Here is a 22,972-nt window from a genome sequence, read left to right on the forward strand (position 1 = left end):
CCGTCCTATTGCAGCAACGCGGGATTTAATTCTCCCATCGAGGCGATCATAAAGTTGATGAAAGTAGTCTTGCAGAGTGGCCTTCCATGCAACTGCCACCTCGGGCGTCAAAGGGGCCAGATTTCCTTCCGGATTTGCGTATCTCACAAGATGACGTATCATCCAATCGCAAACATGATCAGTGGGGGATGGATCTGTGGACCGTAACGGTAAGTATAGTTGACGTACACCTAGTAGAGCACGTTGGGTGCCATGGGATGCACGTAGCTGTGTATTGTCATCTTGGAAAAGCACTTCATTGTTGCAAGAATGGTAGCACGACGGATTACATGATATATAAAGTCTTCACTTGTTCTCAACCGAGGAGCGTCGTCGTCTCGTTGAAATTCGGATTACATGATGTTTTGGATGTGGTGTACCCTGTTCAATGCTCCCTCTATGATGACCACGGCAGGGTCATGGATTTTCAAGTGCCTCGAGATGACTGGGTGTTTGTGTTGTGCTCATCATTTCATCATCATTCGTGAAAGTGGCGAGACTAGACTGAGAAAAGGTTGGGAATTTGTACAGGCACTGATAATTGCGCAGTTGAGCGCCCCACAAACCAAACTCATCATCATCATCTATGTGATTCTTGAGTTTCTCCCGGCGTATTTGATAATCAAAATATCCACGGGTGTGCTGCCTGTCTATAGTGTCCAACGGGCACAATATTTCGGCGATCATACATGTCGCCATCATCAGGTGAACTGACGGACTGAGCTCCTGTGAACGTGCTCAGAGGGAACTGGGTTCGGTCGCGGCGGCGGCCGATTTAAATACCCTCCGCCCGCGGCGCGCTCCCTCCGCCGTCCGCGCCACGCGCCACGGTCGCGCGGTGGAACAGATTGCGACGGCGTCTGGGATGACGTCGGTATGATGGCTCTGTCCGCCGTGGTCGTCACAACTATACGTTTGCTCGATTTACTCTTGATTAACCGGATCGCTGGTTCCTAAGCCTTGCTAAGATTATAGCCACAGTCACGGTTTATAAGGTCGTCATTGGTGCGAATTTCGATGGCCTCTCTAACAACGCTGTCCCAGTATCTCGACGCCTGTACCAGAATCCTCGTGCGGTCATACTCCATGGCGTGATTTTCCGACAAACAATGTTCAGGGACCGCCGACTTGCTCGGATACATCAGTCGAGTGTGCCTCTGGTGTTCACGGCATCGATCCTCAACGGTACGCATCGTCTGACCGATATACGACTTGTCACATTGACACTGCCTCTGCCTCTTTCACTCTAGACGTTGGCGCTCATCTGCACGAAGCAGCACACGCGTACGACTATCATTGGCACCAAAATAGAGGCGATTCTCATCCTAGGGGAACAAGTCACCATCCACCCTTCCAAAAGCGCATATCGCAACACCACTGGAGACGACCCCCACGATGGTGAAGCATTATGTGAAGATTCCCTAACGGTACTCATCATCTTAGCCCTGATTCAGGGAGACGGTTGCGGCTGGTCCTCGCTGATACGCCCGGAGCAACAGTGTAATATGTTGTATATGGCGCAGTCCGATGTGGCACAACCTGCGACGGTCTTGTTGTGCGTCTATGTCCGGACTCAGGCTGACGGGCTTGTGCACCTTCTACTGATCACTGGCAGCAACGTGAATGCACTGTGGAGACCCCTCACACCACGTGTAGTGCAGCCCTGCGGCTTGCCTTTTGTAGACCCATTTATACACCGTCGCTCAAACTCCGTCAGTGGCACAAACAGTTCACGTCCACGCAAACAATCTTGCAGACACAAAGGAAGCTCCGTATGCTACGGGAAACCGTCTACTGCTGGTGTGGAGATGAGTAACTTTTGCGAAGCTTGCAACATTCCACACTTGATAAAGCAGTTCCTGGTTTGTACGCAGCATTACAGCCCTCTCATCGTATCCGTGGCAGTATGACGTGCCTTAGTCACTTGAATCAAGATATTCTTTTTTAACTTTCCAGTAGTGCATTTTTCCCAATTTCGGATTTGTTAGCATTTTCCATCTATTTCCCTTTAGATTATACAGGAAACTTCCTTGCGTAATCACTTTCTTTTCCTTACTCTGCTTTCTACGTTGTCTACATAACTCTGCGTCAGAGCACTGCTTCCCACTGCGCAATCGATGATGGGCTGCCATTCGGTGGGTTGTGAGTGTTGTCCACCCAGGATAATATATGTTCTGCTCCCAAGACTTTCTTTGCATCTCACAGAATTCTTTGATACGCTGCGCAGAGACTGGGGAGGTAACTTTCTTCTTTTTTCACTTTTATGTTTTTTGATATGCGAGAAGTGAGTTTAGGTTTCTGTCCTCAGCTTCTTCGCTGCTTGCCTTACCTGTTTTGGACAAGTTACTGATATACTTCTTCTTAATGAAAACTCTGAAGATTGTGAAAGTGTAGTCAAACGAAGAGTGGGGAAATGGTAAATAGAATATCAGATTGGCCAACACGAGGTGTAAAAGAGGTGTCAAAGAAAGACGAACTTGACAGTAATCCGGGTGATTAAAAAAACTTTTCATTATTGATTTGAAGGAAAATTACTGAACGAATTTTCACAGCCAAACGAAGAATGGGAAATGGAGAAATGGGGAGTCACATTGACCATCATGAAGATTAGTTTTGCGAAAATAACATTTAATTACTTGAAAGTAGTCTGGGTAATTCAGACAATCGGTGGTTTGAGGGAAAATTAAAAGTGTTTCACGCACAGCCACCGACGTGTAAAGGTAATGTCAAAAAGTTTATCCCTTCAGCGCCTCTCTGTTCTGCGCATAGAAAGTTACAATGGTGTAGCAACTGTAGAATTCTTTGTTTCGTGTTGAAAACATAAATTAAACACCAAATTACAGCATAAATTGAAAGCTGTCTGCTTTCTTCTGATCTGTACACTTTTGAAAATAATAGAACAACGCTCTATATTTAAGTAAATTATACATCATTCTTTCTGAACAAAAATTGAAGGTTAAAAACCGTTCAAATCTTTTGTGAAATTTTACAGTGCAGTGTCCTCATAGGGTGTCTGCGTTCTCATTTGTTTTCAGTGTATTCAGAATAGCTATTTTTCACTGTCTTCTAACTGTTCTTTGCTCTCGCGAACGCTTCCTCTCACCACAGATAAATGGGGCATGTTTTAAGACGGAAAGGCTGAAATTGTCGGAGAAGACAGAGATTACAGTAAATAAACACAGCAAGTGAGTGAGAATATTGGGTGTAGGTTTTAATCTGAAATTAAGAATGTGATACAACAGAAGAAACAGAGGCGGGTCACATGAAACCAGGCAGAAGACTATCGACAAGTCAACATGTAAAATAAGGTTATATATGACAGTAAAACAATTTTGAAATCAATTTTTCAGTTTTCATGAATACAGAAAGTAAATTTAATATTATTATTCTCTTACAAATACGAGGATTATGTCATTTATACTCTTACTCGTTTAAAATTAAATAATATTTATTTATTGGCATTTTGTCTACGTTCTATGCTTTCTTTTTTCAAGTCTCTTTGTATCTTTCTAGTTTGTCATGCAGCTCATGTCTTTGATACTCAGCTGGTGACTGTAGTTGAAGTGACCTGACTGTAGTGTGGTTTGACGAAACGTTTTGTTTACTTGCCACGATCTTGTCTATTTAATGCGTGGCACTCCTTGACGAGATATGTTGTTTCGTATTTTTATGTCTGTTCGTTACAATTTGTAGTCATCCTCTTGGAGTATCATGCAGTAACAAATCTTGCGTATGCCCTTGTTTTTTTTCTGTTTTGCTCCTAATACTCTCTGATACGAAGACAGGGAGGTTGGAGACTCGCCTCTGAACACTGGTCGCTGTGGCCCACTGGACTCGCCATCTGCGGGACGGCGGTTGTGCTTTCCCTCTTTTTGTAAACTGCTGCAAGTAAATGCCTGTAACCAGGATGACATTTTCGCTCTGCAGCGGAGTTCGAGTCTCGGTCCGGTGCTGAGTTTTAATGTGCCAGAAAGTTTCAAATGCCGATGTGTTCCGTGTAAAGAGTACGCGACGGCATTTCCTCGTCAATCCCTTCCGTACCCGAGCTGATGCTCCACCTCTATTGACCCAGCTGTCGAGACGACGTTAAACATTAGTCTTGCCTGCTTCTTCCTACAGAGTGGTAGAGCCACACAAGAATATAAAATTTTGTAGCGAAATGTGAAAAATTACGAATTAACCACAATAGTTACCGGTGAACGTGTATCGAAAAGAAGCTTTAGGCGGACAAACATGTTTAGGTCATATGTGATCCTTTCGAGTCGGAATAGAAAATGTAGAGAACGCGCACCACGTTACGTTCAAACTTCAACATCTATAAAGACTGGGGACGTCGAGCGCTTTGAATAAAGCAGCCACGAAATCAACAACAGTCTGGAACTTATTTTTTTGTGGTACGGGACCAAACTGCTTAGGTCATCGCTCCCTAAGCTTACGCACTACTTAATGTAACTTAAAGTAACTTACGCTAAGGACAACACACACACACCCATGAACGAGGGAGGAGTCGAACCTCCCCCGGGGGGAGTCGCGCGAACCGTGACAAGACGCCTAAGATCGCACGGCTACCCCTCGCGGCCTGGAACTGATGACAAAGGATTCATTGGCAAAGTTAATGATACATCATGCAAAATTATTTGAGAGCACATGTAGATCTATTTCAACTGCTTGCCAAAGATGCCATGGATGATGATCGTTGTTGCATATTTGATTACATACCTATGAATTGCCTTTTAACCGTCGTCACAGATGATATCCCATAAAATTTACAAAATTAGTCCAGAATGACGCAAACAACTGCCACGGTCGTGGTAAATAACCGTCTGCACCACACAGTTTTCGATGTCTTTCTAAAGACTACTCCACACACAGGTTTGCAGCAAACAAACTTCTGTATGCAAAAATACATTTGAGAACACCGTAAGGCATCAATAGCCCGCACTCCTAATTGCCACCGTCAGCAGGTTACCTACGTACTGACAAACTCATTTGTGCACTGTTATACAGTTATTAAAGTTAATAGTTTTCAGCGGTGTTTCGTGCCGTTTGTGGCGAATAATGATTTAATAAACTTCTGGAATCGTTCGCTCGCTTTGTTTTTTAGAGTTTTCTTTGCGCTGAAGTCGTTTAGTAAATTTGTTGCTTTAGTTTTCAACTGACGTTTCTTATTGTTTCTAGTGGAATATTTCAGTAAAGTTTTCATTCAGTGCTTTAACTTCGTTTAGTGTTCCAGTGGAGTTTGAATTTTTTGGCTTTAGCTAATAATTTTGTGAAGTTTTGTTGGTATTGGTGTTAGCTATGGTGTAGTAGTATTAATACAAGCAGTTGCTTTCTTAGTAGGCAGATAATTTCGAGACCATTATTGTTAGTTCTATAAATAGTTCTACTGGTGTAGCTGATCTTTGGTACCGTAGACGTATACTTTTTCCACTAACTGTAAAATTTTGCCATGAGTGAGGAGTGTGGGCTCTGTCGTATGTTTGTGAGTAGTGGGTTACGGTGTGGGATTTGTTCAAAGTATTTTCATTGGGCAGAATGCAGTGCGGCAGCCAGTGATCATTTTAGTGAGATCCTCACCTAGGAATGCAGGATCTGTAGTAGAAATGAGTTGATAGAGAAGCAGGAGCGTAAGATCTGAGCAGGTGCAGTTACAATGCGCAAAGGAGGAACTAGATAGGTTGAGGAGGATGACGAGTGGTGGGGAATGGGAACTGGCAGTTGGAAAGAAGGCACCTAAGAAGAGGAGGTATTCAGACAGTTTTATTTTAAGTATACGCAATTGTTTTGACCAACTGTCAGAGTTGAGTGGAGAGGATCCTCGTGTAGCTGTAGATGTAGGGAATATGCAGCAGGCCCCATAAATCAGGAGGCCTAGGTTAGTTGCAAAGTCTGGCAGAAAGATGAAGATTCTGCTGCTAGGTACTTCTCACGGTAGAGGTGTGGGTCAGCAGCTGCGGGAAGTGTTGGGGAGTGAGAACCATGTCACCAGCGTTGTGAAGCCTAGTGCAGGGTTGGCTCAGGTGACTGGCAGCATAGGGGAGTTATGTAGGAATTTTACGATGGAGGACAAGTAGTGATAGTGGGTGGAGCAGGGAACACTCTCGGTAGGGACGGGTAGTATGATGTAGGTGGTGACCTGGTAAAGATAGCTACTCAAACTGGTGGCACTAATGTGCATTTCGTGCAACTGTTTCAGCATCGTGATCGGCCTCACCTTAATGCCGTTGTTAGGCGCGTTAACGTGGGGATGGGAAGGGCGGTGATGGCAGAGGGCATGGGTCACGTCTCAGAGGTGCCAGTTAGGTCTATCAATAGATACGGTTTCACTAGTCATGGCCTGGACCTCAATTGGTATGGGAAGAGTAGGCTGGCTAAGCTTATAGGTGACAGTGTAGTGGGTGGTGGTGGGGTCACTCACTGAAAAATTCCTGTAGTAGAGTAGTAGTGTTAGAGATGCACCCTTTTTAGATTGAAGTCAGCTGATAGGTATACTAGCTTAAAAGAAGTCCATTTAACGAAGGGCTCAGCTTCTGAGGATGTAATGTTTCCAAGTAGAGAAGTAGATAATCTTTCATCAAAATATAAGAGGTATTAGAGACAAAGTTAGTGAACTGCTTCTAGGTGTTGACTCTGAAATTATTGTTATATCAGAGCAACACTTAAATAATTTGACAATTCAGAGGCTTCCTTTACCAGGATCCAGATGAACTGGCTGATTCTCAAGGAGTTCCTTGCGGGTGGGGGAGTGGCTATGTACGTAAAAAACAGTATTCTATTTGAGTCCATAGACGTATCACGACACTGCACTGAACATATATCTGAATGTTGTGCAGGGGAAGTTGAATTTAGTGAATCTAAATTTCTAATGGTTGTTATTTATAGGACCCCTAACTCTGACTTCAGAGCATTTCTGCTCAAGCTAGAGACGGTTCTTGATTCACTTTGTAGGAAGTACCAGAAACTAATTATATATGGGGACTTGAGTATTAATTTTGTATGTGATGGTGCAAGAAAAAGGATGTTGGTAGCGCTCCTAAATTCATATGATAGAAATGCTCAAAATCAGGCTACAGTAGCCCATTACAAAAAGTACCGCAAAGTGCTTAAAAATGTTATTAGGAAAGCAATGAGTATGTGGTATGCAAATAGAATAGCTAATTCACAGGATAAAATTAAAACCATATGATCAGTTGTGAAAGAAGTGTCTGGTCAGCAGCACAAGGTCGACGATATAAAGTCAGTTCGTAGTAAAAATATTTCTGCTACTGATATATCAGATTTATGTACAGTATTTAACAGTCATATTATGACCATTGCTGGTGAACTAAAGAAAAATTTAGTTTCTACAGGAAATCATATAACTTTTTTGGCAAATGTCTTTCCGAGATTGATGTCGAAATACACCTCTGCGATACAGACAAGAGGGAGATTGAGCCAATAATATATATATATATATATATATATATATACATATATATATATGTATATGTATATATACATATATATATATATAAAATGACTTGAGCACTATTAAGGTAAATACATTGTTTGTTCTCTATCATAATCTTTCATTTTGCTATGCCTATCAGTAGTTAGTGCCTTCAGTAGTTGGAATATTTTATTTAGCTGGCAGTATTGGCGCTCGCTGTATTGCAGTAGTTCGAGTAACGAAGGTTTTTGTGGGGTAAGTGATTAATGAAAGGTATAGTTTATTGTTAGTCAGGGCCATTCTTTTGTAGAGATTATTGAAATTCAGATTGCGTTGCGCTAAAAATATTGTGTCAGTTTAGTGTTGATCACAATAAGTAAAGAGCGAAATGTCTGAGTACGTTCAGTTCTGCTCAGCTGTTTGAAAATCAAATAACGTAAGGGGTTTATCAGCACAATCATTCATAAATTTTTCTAAGGGGATGTTTCAGTAGCAACGCGCCACTGCCGACAAGGCGCGTCGACAGACTCCGTACGAGGAGGTCCGGTGCCGTGGAGTGCGACGGCAGAGTACCTGGCAGTCACGCCGGATTATCGCCTAACGTGGAGGCAGCACATCGAGGACATCAGGGGAAAAGCAGCGGGGCGAGTCAGACTGCCTTACCTCTTACTCAACCCGACCTCTACGCTTCCGGACCACGTGGGCCTCACTCTGTAGAAGGCATCTATACGTCCTCTACTCGACTCCGCGGCCGTGGTGTGGGGTAACACGGCCTACACCGTCTGAAAGTTGTTCCAGACAATCCAGTACAGGGTACTTAAGTTAGCACTTCATCTCCCTTGGGACTTCGCAACGGACCTACACAGGGTCTCTGACATATTACCTCTCAGCGGTGCATGCAGATGCCGACCAACTTCCACGTAAACGCCGAGCATTGGCCAACCCCTCTGGTTGGCAACAGACCCCACTGGCGAGCAACTCTACGCTAGTCTGACCTGCTTGGCCATCAAAATACGCGGAACAACATTGAAGGTTTCGCTACGCAGACGTAGCAGCCACGCAAATTTGCCGCACACACTAAGATGCGGCAGCCATCAACAATCAGAGAAGGTCACGATGCAGAGTAGCATAGCCAATCAAGTGCCTTGAAACTAGTATCAGCCTACTACTTGATGAAGGCAAGGTTACGAAAGATAATCAGTACTTCAAACACGAACCAGAGGAATCTCCCTCTTGTCTGTATCGCAGAGGTGTATTTCGACATCAATCTCGGAAAGACATTTGCCAAAAAAGTTATATGATTTCCTGTAGAAACTAAATTTTTCTTTAGTTCACCAGCAATGCTCAGAATATGACTGTTAAATACTGTACATAAATCTGATTTATCAGTAGCAGAAATATTTTTACTACGAACTGACTTTATATCGTCGACCTTGTGCTGCTGACCAGACACTTCTTTCACAACTGACCATATGGTTTTAATTTTATCCTGTGAATTAGCTATTCTATTTGCATATATATATATATATATATATATATATATATATATATATATATATATATATATATATATATATGAGGGCTATCCACAAAGTACATTACGTTTTGGAATTAAAAATAAATGAAGTATTGGATATTTTTTTTATTATATACAGATGAAAGCCACACTTAAATACTACTTTTCTACATAGTTGCCATTTAAATTAAGGCACTTATCGTAGCGATGGACGAGCTTGGAAATTCCTTCGTCGTAAAATTCGGCCGCCTGCGCCTTCAACCACGTGGTTACCTCTTCTTGAAGCTGCACGTCGTCATCGAAACGCTGCATAGCCAACCACTTCTTCATTGCTGGGAATAAGTGGAAGTCGCTCGGTGCCAGGTCGGGACTGTACGGCGGATGAGGAAAGAACTCCCACTTAAAAGATTCGAGAACTTCACGAGTGGCATTTGCCGTGTGGGCCCGGGCTTTGTCGTGAATCAGCAAGATCTTGGAGCCCAACTTTCTTCTGCGCTTGTTTTGTATTGCTCTGCTGACGTTGTGCAGAGTTTGGCAATACCTTTGAGAGTTTATTGTAGTGCCTCTTTCCTGGAAATCCACAAAAATCACACCTTTTCTGTCCCAAAAGACAGTCGCCACGTGGTTGAAGGTGCAGGCGGCCGAATTTTAGGACGAAGGAATTTCCAAGCTCGTCCATCGCTACGATAAGTGCGTTAATTTAAATGGCAACTATGTAGAACAGTAGTGGCTTTCATCTGTATATAATAAACAAATTTTCCAATACTTTATTTATTTTTAATTCCAAAACGTAATGTACTTTGTGGATAGCCCTCGTATATATCAGTTCATGACATCCAGTCTAACAAATTTACTGTCTGATGGAGACACGTCCAGATCATCCTCTCTCAAAACTCCGCCATCTCTCGGCTCACCTGCAACTGCGCAACGCTACGCGCTGTTCACATCCAACTGCCCAACATTACAATAGTGAATATTACAACAATGCCAACCAGCCACATACTGCACACAGCACAGCCAGTGATTTTCATACAGAGCGCTACGTGGCGTTACCAACATAAAAAAATAAACAGCCTACTTACACCAAAACAGCCTACTTAACACTACGAGGCGACGACAGCTATACCCACGTGGCGGATGACTACCAGATAGCTACAACACTTCATCTAGCGATATGGTCTCGGAGTGGCTGAGGAAAATGGTGCGGCGGATGCAGCAAATCGTCCGTAGAAGTGGCGGCCTCTGCTGATCCTGCGCGTGCCCTCGAAACTGGCCTGCTTCCTGCAGGCCGGGCGGAGTTCGGCTGAGTTCGGCAAGTACGCTACTTTGCGGGTTGACGGTGTTGCAAAAGACCCCGAAAACTCGCCACACTCTTCTGTAGCATCAAATCGCAAATGCTTCGTTTCCCTTCTCTTCTAGTTTTCCCACAGTTTATGTTTCCCTAAAATACAGTGCTGTGCTCCAAATGTTCGTTCTCAGAAATGTCCCCTCAAATTAAAGCCTATGTTTGATACTAGTAGATTTTTCTTGCCCTCTTCGATTTACCCTCAATCTATATTCTGTACTCACTAGACTATTAATTCCATTCAATAGGTCCTGTAATCCTTCGTCACGTACATTAAGGATAGCAAAGTCATCAACGAATCTTAATGTTAATATCCTTTCAGCTTGAATTTGAATCCCAGTCTTGAACCTATCTTTCATTTCCGACATTGCTTCTTTTAGGTATAGATTGAACAGCAAGGGCGACAGACGACATCACTGTTTACACCTTTTTTAATCCGCGCACTTCGTTCTTGGTCTGTCATTCTTATTGTTCCAGCTTGGCTCCTGTACATATTGTCTGGTGTACGTCTTTCAATGTACCTTACCTTTATTTAAGAATTTCGAACATCTTGCACCATTTGACACTGTCAAACCCTACTCCCTGGTCGACAAATCCGACGAACATGTTGATTTTTCTTCAGTCTGTCTTCCATTATCAACCGCAACTTCGGAATGCCACTCTTTCCTAAAGCCAAACTGATGGTTATCTAACTGCTCCTCTATTTTCTTTTCCATTCTTCTGCGTATTATTCTTGTCAGCAACTCGCCTTAATGAGATGTGAAGCTGATTGTGTGACAGTTCCCTAATTTGTTGGCTCTTGCAATCTTCGGCATTGTTTAGATCATATTTCCAAGAAATTATGATGGTGTATTGCGAGTCTCATATATTCGACACACCAACAAAGATAATCATTTTGTTACCGCTTCACCCAATGATTTGAGAAGTTACTATCGAATGTTATCTTCCATTCTGCCTTATCAGATACTAAATTTTCCAAAGCTCTTCTAAACTCTAATACTGGATCCCCTGTCTCTTCCATATCGACTCTTCACAGAGGCCCTCGATGTACTCCTTCCACCTATGCGCTCTCTCCTCCGCATTTAACAGAGAAATTCACATCGCACTCTTATTGTCACTGCCCTTGCTTTTAATTTCACTGAAAGATGTTTTGACTTTTCTATATGCTGAATCAGTCCATCTGACAATCATTCGTTTTTGTATTTCTTCACATATTTCACATAGCCATTTCACCTTAGTTTCCCTGCAGTTCCTACATATTTCTTCCTAGTGACTTCTCCTACTCCTTCAACATAAAACTGCATTCCAATCCACATGACTATTACATTTTTCTCTCCCTTTACATACTGAATGACCTGCTCTATATCCTTATATACTATATCTCTTCATCTCCCTCTTATGAGATCGCCATGTATACCTGAACTACTGCTGTCACTGTTGATTTTCTGTCGATTCTGACGACAAAAACCCTTCCACTGAAGTGATCACAGTAACTTAGACTCTGTGCTACCTACTACCGATACACCATTATCTGCTGCTGTTGATACTACCCAATACTGATCTGACCAGAAATCCTTCTCTTCCTTCCATTTCACTTTACTGACTCCAACTATATCTGGATTGAGCCTTAGCATTTCCGTTTTCAGGCTTCATGTTCCCTGCAATGCTCAGACTTCCGAAATTCCACACCCCAACACTTACAACATTATTCTTTCGATGGTTATTCAGTCTTTTTCTCAGCGTCACCTCAGTAGGTGGATACAGCCGATGCTCCACACAGCCTGCATTGTTGCTGAATTTATTCAAAATGGCAGCTGTCTCTGCGTGTCCCCATACCACCACTCTGTTTGGGGTACATTTGAAAATGTTGCACTGACGACATCATCACCCCCACTCCTCCGCCTTCCCAACTTCCCCTCCCCTCCCCTCTCCAATTAAACACTTCCCCTCAGCCACTCCCAGTTCCCCACCTCTGAACTGTTGGAGAAAAAATTCAGTGCTGAGCTTCTGGAGAGGAGAGATGTAAGGGATTTATTTACTGTATTTTCTGAGGGTTTTATCCTGTTGCTGGGTTGTACTACAACTGCCTGCAGACCCATCTACCTCCTATTGCCACTTTCCTGTCCAACCATCCCTTTCTCTGATCAAGTATGCGAATGTTCACCTCGAAGTTCAAAGACTGACTGCTGTATTCCATTATACTGCCACCATATGGTGTTCTAAACTGTCCTGCAGCCACTCCCTAACTGCCACTACTTTCCAATAACCCCACCACCTCCCCCCAATTTTGATGATCGTATGTGTTTATTGCGTGCCCTAGTCCACAATACCACTCAAAATTGGCGAGAAACTGTCTTACAGTTGCTGATGGAAGAAATGATATAAAGTGTATAGCTGTTGAGGAATTTGTACACAAATACATGATAAGAGGAGGTAGGAAAGCAAACTACCACTGTACAGAATGAGTGTGTGTGTGTGTGTGTGTGTGTGTGTGTATGTGTGTGTGTGCATTCTTGTATACAGTGAAGGTTGAGATTACTGGTGTGCACACAGCTGAGGAACAGATGATGGAAGAGTTTTAAACAGCCCACTTGTGCCTTCTGGAGTAACACACTGCATCTCTGCCTGAATTGCTGCTGTTCTTAACAGCTCAACTGATATAATGTCATCTCATTTATTTAAAAAGAGTGACTGAATAAACATGAACTCTCATTTGCTGCAGGAGGTATTACCATTGTGTATTCTCCAGGTGTTATTATCATGCTTGCTCCAACGAATATTGTACCAACAAACCTCACCTCATTTCGTGTAATGGGTGTAGTCTTACGTTTTTAAACGAATACTGTGGCAGCAATCGTGCATATAGACGATATTGTACCAAAATCGATGAACTCTCCAGTCACATAACTATAAACTCACAGCTGTGGTATGAACTTACGCATGCTACAGTGACTACTTTAATGAGAACATTGAACTTTGCGTTGAATATACAATAAAATAAGTACTTAACATCAACCACCAATCCTTAAACATAACCCCCTCCCCCCTCCAACATTCAGCTAGCAAGTTCCATAACGTAATGCTGGTAGGGCGAACGAACAACATGATAGCCAGTATTGAGCAAACATTCTGTGTGGATAGAAATGTTTTTATTATAATTGGTACCAGTCTGTCTTAGGAGAGAGACATAATCCTCTTATAAGTAAGCAGCTGTTGAAAAAAATAGCAAAGACTATGTTGTGCTATGAGTAAATCATGGCCTTGGTTCTGCAGGAAGATAAAACACCGTAATTACATCAAATAACTATCGAAACAAAGACTCTTCCACCAGAACAGCATATGTTTCTTTTCCTCGATTTGTGGATACAGACTAACCAGCTCAGAAACAGTCTCACCTACCATCACGCCACCCCTCGCCCCTTATAGATGGGCATACCAGTTTTCCTGGAGTGTTCTAACCTCTCGCTGATGGTACACAAATAGCTCCATCCATTGCAGGTGCTCTGCTTTGGTTGGTGTTCGGTTGTTAACAATACTGTTTCAGGTCTGCAGAAATCAGAAACAGTACTTGACTGTTTGTCCCAAATGAAGCAAAACAACTCACAGGCAAAAGAACAGCCAACTGCATTCTATGGTCCTGAGCTACGTCTCGCAGTAGGAAGAGGTGGCAGGTGCTGCGACCAGATGCTGTTGCAGTCGTTGCAGGCCATCGGTATACAATATGCAGGCGGTGACAAAAAAAAATGGTTCAAATGGCTCTGAGCACTATGGGACTTAACTGCTGTGATCATCAGTTCCCTAGAACTCAGAACTACTTAAACCTACCTAACCTAAGGACAACACACACATCCATGCCCGAGGCAGGATTCGAACCTTCGATCGTAGTGGTCGCGCGGTACCAGACTGTAGCGCCTAGAACCGCACGGCCACTCCGGCCGGCCTGGCGGTGACACCTCCAACCCACTGCCACCGGCTGCTTTCCGCAACCTCCCATGCCTCTGCGCACTTTCCTAGCCTGCAAGCACTGAAAATTAGTGTATGTGGAAGTTTTATAAATAAATTGTCTAAGATGCACAAATATAAATACATAATAGCAGCTTTCACTTTATCTATTCGCATGTCAGAAGAAAAACACGATCATTTTTTCACCTGACAGAAAGATAAATTCGCACTCCCGACCCCTTCTTCTCCTTTCGTAACATCCAACTGAGTAAAACTAAGAACTCCGTCTGTTGTTGTGGTCTTCAGTCCTGAGACTGGTTTGATGCAGCTCTCCATGCTACTCTATCCTGTGCAAGCTTCTTCATCTTCAACTAATTACTGCAACGTACATCCTTCTGAATCTGTTTAGTGTATTCATGCCTTGGCGTCCCCCTACGATTTTTACCCTTCAAGCTTCCCTCCAATACTAAATGAATGATCCCTCGATTCCTCAGAACGTGTCCTATCAACCGATCCTTTCTTCTAGTCAAGTTGTGCCAGAAATTCCTTTTCTCCCTAATTCTATTCAGTACCTCCTTATTATTTACGTGATCTACCCGTGTAATCTGCATGATTCTTCTGTAGCACTACATTTCGAAAGCTTCTTCTTGTCTAAACTATCTGTCATCCATGTTTCACTTCAATACATGGCTACACGCCATACTTTTCTCTGTCTGTCCTCCTTTCAAGACATTGTCCATTCCATTCAATAGCTCTTCCAGGTCCTTTGCTGTCTCTGACATAATTACAATGTCTTCGGCAAACTGCAAAGTTTTTATTTATTCTCCATGGATTTTAATTCCTACTCCAAATTTTTCTTTTGTTTCTTTCAATCGTTGCTCAATATACAGATTGAATAGCTTCGGAGATAGGCTATAACCCTGTTTCACTCCCTTCTCAACCACTGCTTTCCTTTCGTGCCCCTCGACTCTTATAACTGACACCTGGTTCCCGTACGAATCTATATAGCATTTAGCTCCCTTCAGGATTAGAAAGAGAATATTCCACTCAACATTGTCAAAAGATTTCTCTAAGTCTGCAAATGCTAGAAACGTTGGTTTGCCTTTCCTTAATCTATCTTCTAAGATAAGTCGTAGGGTTAATATTGCCTCACGTGTACCGACATTTCTACGAAATCCAAACTGATCTTCCCCGAGGTCGGCTTCTACGAGTTTTTCCACTCGTCTGTAAAGATTTCCTCTTAGTATTTTGCAGCCATGACTTATTAAACTGAACGTTCGGTAATTTTCTCGTCAACACTTGCTTTCTTTGGGATTGGAATTCTTATATTCTTCTTGAAGTCTGAGGGTATTTCGTCTGTTTCATACACCTTGCTCGTCAGATGGAAGAGTTTTGTCAGGGCTGGTTCTCCCAAGGCTATTAGTAGATCTAATGGAATGTTGTCTACTCCTGGCGCCTTGTTTCGACTTAGGTCATTCAGTGCTCAGTCGAACTCTTCATGCATATCATATCTCCCATTTCATCTTCATCTACATCCTCTTCCATTTCCATAATATTACAAACAGTACATTGCCCTTGTATAGACTCTCTATATTTGATTAGAACCGGTTTTCCATCTGAGCTCTTGATATTCATACAAGTGGTTCTCTTTTCTCCTAAGGTCGCTTTAATTTTCCTGTAGGCAGCATCTGTCTTACCCCTAGTGAGATATGCCTCTACATCCTTACATTTGTCCTCTCGCCATTACTGCTTAGATATCTTGGACTTCCTGACGATCTCATTTTTGACACTTTTGTATTCCTTTCTGCCAGCTTCATTTACTGCATTTTTATATTTTCTCCTTTAATTAATTGGTTCTTTCAGTTTATCCAGGTGCCATTTTCTTAAATTCCCACCTTTTTGCAGTTTCTTCACTTTTAATCTACAGTTCATAACCAATAGATTGTGGTCGGAGTTCACATCTGCCCCTGGAAATGTCTTACAATTTGAAACCTGGTTCCTAAATCTCAGTCTTACCATTATATATTCTATCTGAACCTTCCTGTGTCTCCAGGTCTCTTCCACGTATACAACCTTCTTTCATGATTCTTGAACCAAGTGTAAGCTATGATCAATTTATGATCTGTGCAAAATTCTACCAGGCGGCTTCCTGTTTCATTCCTTAGCCCCATTCTGTACTCACCTACTACTTTTCCTTGTCCTTCTTTTCCTACTGTCGAATTCCAATCCTCCATGACCATTAAATTTTCGTCTTCCTTCACTATGTGAATAATTTCTTTTATGTCATCATACTTTTATTCAATCTCTTCACCGTATGTGGAGGTAGTTGGCATACAAACATGTACTACTGTGGTAGGCTTGGGCTTCGTGTCTATCTGTGCTGCAATAATGCCTTCAATATGCTGTTCGTAGTAGCTTACCTACGCTCCTATTTTTTTTCATTATTAAGCCTATTCCTGCAATACACCCATTTGATATTTTATTTATAACCCTGTATTTACCTGACCAGAAGTCTTGTTCCTCCTGACACCATACTTCACTGATTCCCACTATATCTTGCTTTAACCTATCAATGTACATTTTTAAATATTCTAACCTACCTGTCGAATTAAGGGATCTAACACTCAACTCGCTGATCCATAGAATACCAGTTTTGTTTCTTCTGATAACGTCTATGATACTGTTTTTGATAATGGATGAGCAAACTGAGTAGAATGCAACTGTATAACGATACATCTAACATATATATTAACCTGTCACACGTCTCTTACACACGAGTGTGTATAAAATCGATAACATATCCTTTTTTACTGTTATTAGTATTGCTTTTATAATAATCTGTATGAATAGCACCTGTTGTAAATATACTGCCGCATTTAATTTATTAGGTCTTAGTCACTACTCCTTATTCATATTTTCACTAGAGTGATCTAATTTTCTCATTTAAACTATTGTCATGATGTAACTCTGATGTGTGAAATGCTGCATGTGTGGAACACTGGTCCGATGTAAGAGAGGGCCTGTGGCCCTATTTTGATCAGGTTAAATAAAAAATAAATAAAATACTAACGCGAAATCTTTACAGAAGAATGGAAAAACTAGTAGAAGCCGACCTCGGGGAAGATCAGTTTGGATTCCGTAGAAATGTTGGAACGCGTGAGGCGGCACTGACCTTACGACTTATCTTAGAAGAAAGATTAAGGAAGGGAAACCTACGTTTCTAGCATTTGTAGACTTAGAGAAAGCTTTTGACAATGTTGACTGGAATACTCTCTTTCAAATTCTGAAGGTGGCAGGGGTAAAATACAGGGAGCGAAAGGCTATTTACAATTTGTACAGAAACCAGATGGCAGTTATAAGAGTCGAGGGGCATGAAAGGGAAGCAGTGGTTGGGAAGGGAGTGAGACAGGGCTGTAGCCTATCCCCGATGTTATTCAATCTGTATATTGAGCAAGCAGTGAAGGAAACAAAAGAAAAATTCGGAGTACGCATTAAAATCCATGGAGAAGAAATAAAAACTTTGATGTTCGCCGATGACATTGTAATTCTGTCAGAAATACAAAGGACTTGGAAGAGCAATTGAACGGAATGGATAGTGTCTTGAAAGGAGGATATAAGATGAACATCAACAAAAGCAAAACGAGGATAATGGAATGTAGTCGAATTAAGTCGGGTGATGCTGAGGGAATTAGATTAGGAAATGAGACACTCAAAGTAGTAAAGGAGTTTTGCTATTTGGGGAGAAAAATAACTGATGATGGTCGAAGTAGAGAGGATATAAAATGTAGACTGGCAATGGCAAGGAAAGCGTTTCTGAAAAAGAGAAATTTGTTAACATCGAGTATAGATGTAGCCATGTATGGCGGTGAAACATGGACGATAAATAGTTTGGACAAGAAGAGAGTAGAAGCTTTTGAAATATGGTGCTACAGAAGAATGCTGAACATTAGATGGGTAGACCACATAACTAATGAGGAAGTATTGAAAAGGATTGGGGAGAAGAGAATTTTGTGGCACAACTTGACTAGAAGGAGGGATCGGTTGGTAGGACATGTTCTCAGGCATCAAGGGATCACCAATTTAGTATTGGTGGGCAGCGTGAAGGGTAAAAATCGGAGACCAAGAGATGAATACACTAAGCAGATCCAGAAGGATGTAGGCTGCGGTAGGTACTGAGAGATGAAGAAACTTGCACAGGATAGAGTAGCATGGAGAGCTGCTTCAAATCAGTCTCAGGACTGAAGACCACAACAACAACATCCTAAATGAATCTAAAACTCCCACTGTTTTGGTGTGGAAACTACCGATCACTGCAGAATGTCCTTGTTACTTTAGTGCATCCATCTGAGTGAAAGTGAGAACTTCAATGTCCGAAAACATTCAATCTTCATAAACATCTGTGTTACAAGCTGTTGTTTGATGAAAATTTTCAGTCGAACAGCTGCATCTAACGTTTGTATACCTCTAATAAGAGACCAGCTATTAAAAAAACACATTTGCGATGACAATAAAGCATTCATGGTTCCATGAGAAAGCATGCAACGAATTTCTTTCCCTTTAATGGACAAACTGGCATAGTTGAGAGTATTCCTCACTTTCAACATTTATGTTTGTTTTGCTTTGCTTTAGGGCGCAAAAAGCAATTGGGGTCATACGCGCCCGTCAAAGGTATAGAACCCAAACAGGGAGACGACTCTATGTCAGTCCCAATGGAAAGTATAGGAGACAGCTAAACAAGCACATGGAAAAAGGGCTAAAAAAAACATACAGAAATAGAGGTCCTAAACTAAAAATTAAATGGCCTTCGCTATACTGCTTCGGCGGATAAAAACACTGTCGACAGCCTGCGCGCCATTCGCTAAAACGGCTGATAAATCATATGGCAGGAAGTGGCAGACAGTTAAATCCGGGCGCAACGCGGACAAAGTGGTGGAGCAGCACCACCGAAAAAATGACGATGGCTAAAAAGGCAGTGCGCAATACGCAGTCGAGTTAAAATAATCTCCTCCTGGTGGGAGGGCTGAGACGAGGTCGTCCAAGGCGCCGGGAGAGGCTTAATGAGCCGAAGCTTATTCCCGTGAAGGCAGGACCATTGGCGATGCCAAAGGGATACCACCTCCTGACAGACGGCAATGCAGAGGTCACCAGAGTGAATATAGGTATTCGCGGACTGAGGTACGAGGACTTCAGCCTTGGCAGCAGCGTCAGCAGCCTCGTTTCCTGGCAGACCGACATGACCAGGAACCCGCAGAAACATGACATTGGCACCACCAAGAGTGAGTAAGTGACAGTTTTCCTGGACCCGCTGCACTAAGGATGAACCGTGTACAGTGCACAGAGAGTTTGGAGGGCGCTGGGAAGGCTGTGTCGCCGGATGTACTCCGTGACCTGATACAAGGCCAAAAGCTCGGCTGTAAATGACGAAGGCACACCCGAACCCACGGTCGGTCTGAGAGCCATCAGTGTATACAAAGGTACTATCGCTATGTTCCATGCGAAGGTCGCGAAACTGAAGGCGATAGACCGAGGCTGGAGTAGTATTCTTAGGAAGCGAATGAAGGCTTCACGAAGCCAAGCTGTTGAAGGGTTCACATCCAATGGGAAAGTTGCAGGTAGCGTGAAGTTAAGCCGCCGTAGCAAGTGGCGAAAGCGGACTCCAGAGGGGACAGACGAGCCCCATACTGACGATCTAAGGAATCGTCATAGAAGGAGGCACAGGAGGGGTGGCCACGTATGGCAGACAAACGGCATGCATACCTGCTGAGGAGAAAGTCACAGCAGTAGGACGGTGTTAGTTCAGACTGTCAACAGGGCTGGTATAAAAGGCGCCTCTGGACAAAGGGATGCCCTGATGATGGGTAGTGTCGAGACGGCGTAAAAGGAATGGGCGCGCAAATGCATAAACAATGCTCCCATAGTCGAGTTTCGAACGGACAAGGGACCAGTACAAACGGAGGAGGGTGGCTCGATCGGCATCCCAAGAGCTACCACTGGGGACACATAGGACAATGAGGGACTGCGTACAGAAAGCTGCCAGGTAAGAGACGTAGAAGAGAATTTCCTATCGAACATGAGCCCCAGGAATTTCACAGTGTCAACTTACGGAAGAGCCACAGGCCCAAGATGTAGATATGGTGGGAGAAACCATTTGAGCCGCCAGAAATTGATACAGATGGTTTTGTCACTGGAAAAGCGAAAGCCATTGGCGATGCTCCAGGAGTGAAGACGGTCAAGACAGCGCTGAAGACGCCGCTCAATGAGACAGATCCGTGGAGAACTGTAGTAGATGGCAAAAGCATCGACAAAAAGGGAGCTGAAGACGTCTAGTGGGAGACAGGCCACTACGGGTTAATGGCGATAGCAAAGAGGATGACGCTCTGGACGGAACCCTGAGGCACTCCATTTTCCTGAATAAAGATGTCCGACAAGGCAGAACCCACACGCACCTTGAAAACTCGGGCTTGTAAAAATGGGCGAAAGAAACAGGGCAGGCGCCCATGGAACCCCCATGTGTAAAGAGTACAGAGGATACCAGTTCTCCAGCAGATGCCGTAGGCCTTCTCCAAATCGAAAAGCAAGGCCACAGTCTTGGATTTCCGCAGAAAACCATTCATGACATGGGTGGACAAAGTAACGAGCTGGTTAACTGCAGAACGCCTCGCTCGAAATCCACAGTGTGCGTTCGTGAGTAATTGACGAGACTCGAGCCACCACACAGGCTGGGCATGAATCATACGTTCCATCACCTGATAAACGCCGCTGGTAAGAGAGATGGGGCGCTAGCTAGAAGGAAGGTTTTTGTCCTTACCAGGCTTAGATAAGGGAATGACGGTGGCTTCACGCCAGCGTCCAGGAAATGTGCCCTCAGCCCGGATGCAGTTGTATGTGTTAAGTAGAAAGTGCTTGCCCGCAAGAGAGAGGTGCTGCAGCATCTGAATGTGGATAGCGTCTTGCCCTGGGGTGGAGGACCGGAATGAACTGAGAGCATGATCTAGCTCTCTCATAGCGAAGGCAGCATTGTAGCACTCACAATTCGGAGAAAAGAAGGATATCGCCCGAGCATCCTCCACTCTTTTCCGATGGATGAAGGCAGGGTGATAGTCGGAAGAGCTCGAACCTTCCGCAAAATGTCGGCCCAAGGTGTTGGAGATAGCAACTGGATCCACGATGACATCGGCACCTACTGTAAGGCCAGAAACAGGGGAATGGATCTTGGTTCGAGAGAGCCATCGAAGGTTGGCCAACACGACAGAGGAAGGTGTGGAACTGTTAAAAGAACTAATGAATGAAGTCTAACTGGCACTTTTGCTATCCCAAAGAACTCAACGACACTTTCCACGCATCTAGTTATAACGAATGCAGTTTTACAGCCTATGATGGAGGTTAAAAACGCGGAGAGCACGTCTCCGCGCGAATTTCAATGCAGTATGCCTCAGTCCACCAAGTGACTTGGACACGACGTGGTAAAGAGGAAGTGCGAGAAATGGAACGTTCTGCATCAGTAAGCATAATGTTGGTGAGATAGTTCATCTGAACTGAGGAAATCTTGTTCTGCAAACGTCACCAGGGAGGAGTAAAACTGCTACTCAGCCTTAGGTGCCATTTGGGCATGCATGTGGATGGGGTAAAAGTCAGCAGATGGAGAGCACGTGGGAAATGGTCGCTCGAGTAGGCGTCAGAAAGAACAGACCACTCAAGACGATGGGCAAGCTGGGCAGTGAAAATGGATAGATCCAGATGGGAATAGGTGCGCGAGGAGTCAGAAAGGAAAGTGGGTGCTCTATGTTAAGGCAGGTCAGCCAAGAGGGCACCTCTCTGGCAGGTCCTGAGAGAACCCCAAAGGGGATGATGCACATTAAAGTCACGGAGTAGCAAAAATGGGATGGGGGAGGTAGCTACCCAATAATATGAAGAATGTCTGCCCTTGTGGCATCAAAGGACTGAGGTACTTAAATGGTACAGAGGGGTAAACTCAGGTGGGGAAGGAAAAGGCAAATGGGAACAGTTTGAAGACAGGTAGTCAGGGAGATGAGTTTGAAGGTCAGACTGTATGAGCAGCATAGCACCCCCATTTGATGGGATGCCGACCTCAGGGGGGAGGTCAAAACGAATTAATAAGTAATGTGAAAGCTCAAAGCGGTCTTGAGGGCGCAATTTCGTTTCCTGAAAGCAGAGTACAAGGGGATGCTGCAAGGCTAGAAGCAGCCATAAATCCTCTTTGTGGGGCTGAAGGCTGCAAATGTTCCATTGGAGGACAGTCATGAGGAGGAACAGATGTAGCGGTGTCAACTCGGTGGCCACCAAGGGACAGCTGGTGGAGAGTCGCTACTACAGGGCACAGAAGTAGGAGGATCCTGCTCCATGGAATCCGCAGAAGTATCGGTGTGCTTGTACGTTCGGTCTGCAGAGTCCAACGCTGAAAAACGGTTGGTGGTGCGCACTGGCGAGAAAGAGGCTTGCTGAGATAAGTGAACATGTGGCAACACCGTCGAGCAGGATCTTCGAGTTGGTGAATGAGAAGACCGTTTGTCTTTACCAGACTTCTTTGAGCCTTTCTGGTTAGAGGAAAACTTGGGTGTTGATTGGCTGGAGGGGTGGAGGAAGTCTTCTTGGGAGAACTCCTTCTGTCCTTTCACGCCTGCCAGTTGTTTAGTAGGTAGCTTCACTCCTTTAGGCGAGAGTTTGACGGTTTGTTGCACAG

Source organism: Schistocerca piceifrons, chromosome 2 (assembly GCF_021461385.2).
Source record: "Schistocerca piceifrons isolate TAMUIC-IGC-003096 chromosome 2, iqSchPice1.1, whole genome shotgun sequence".
NCBI classification, from domain to species: Eukaryota; Metazoa; Arthropoda; class Insecta; order Orthoptera; family Acrididae; genus Schistocerca; species Schistocerca piceifrons.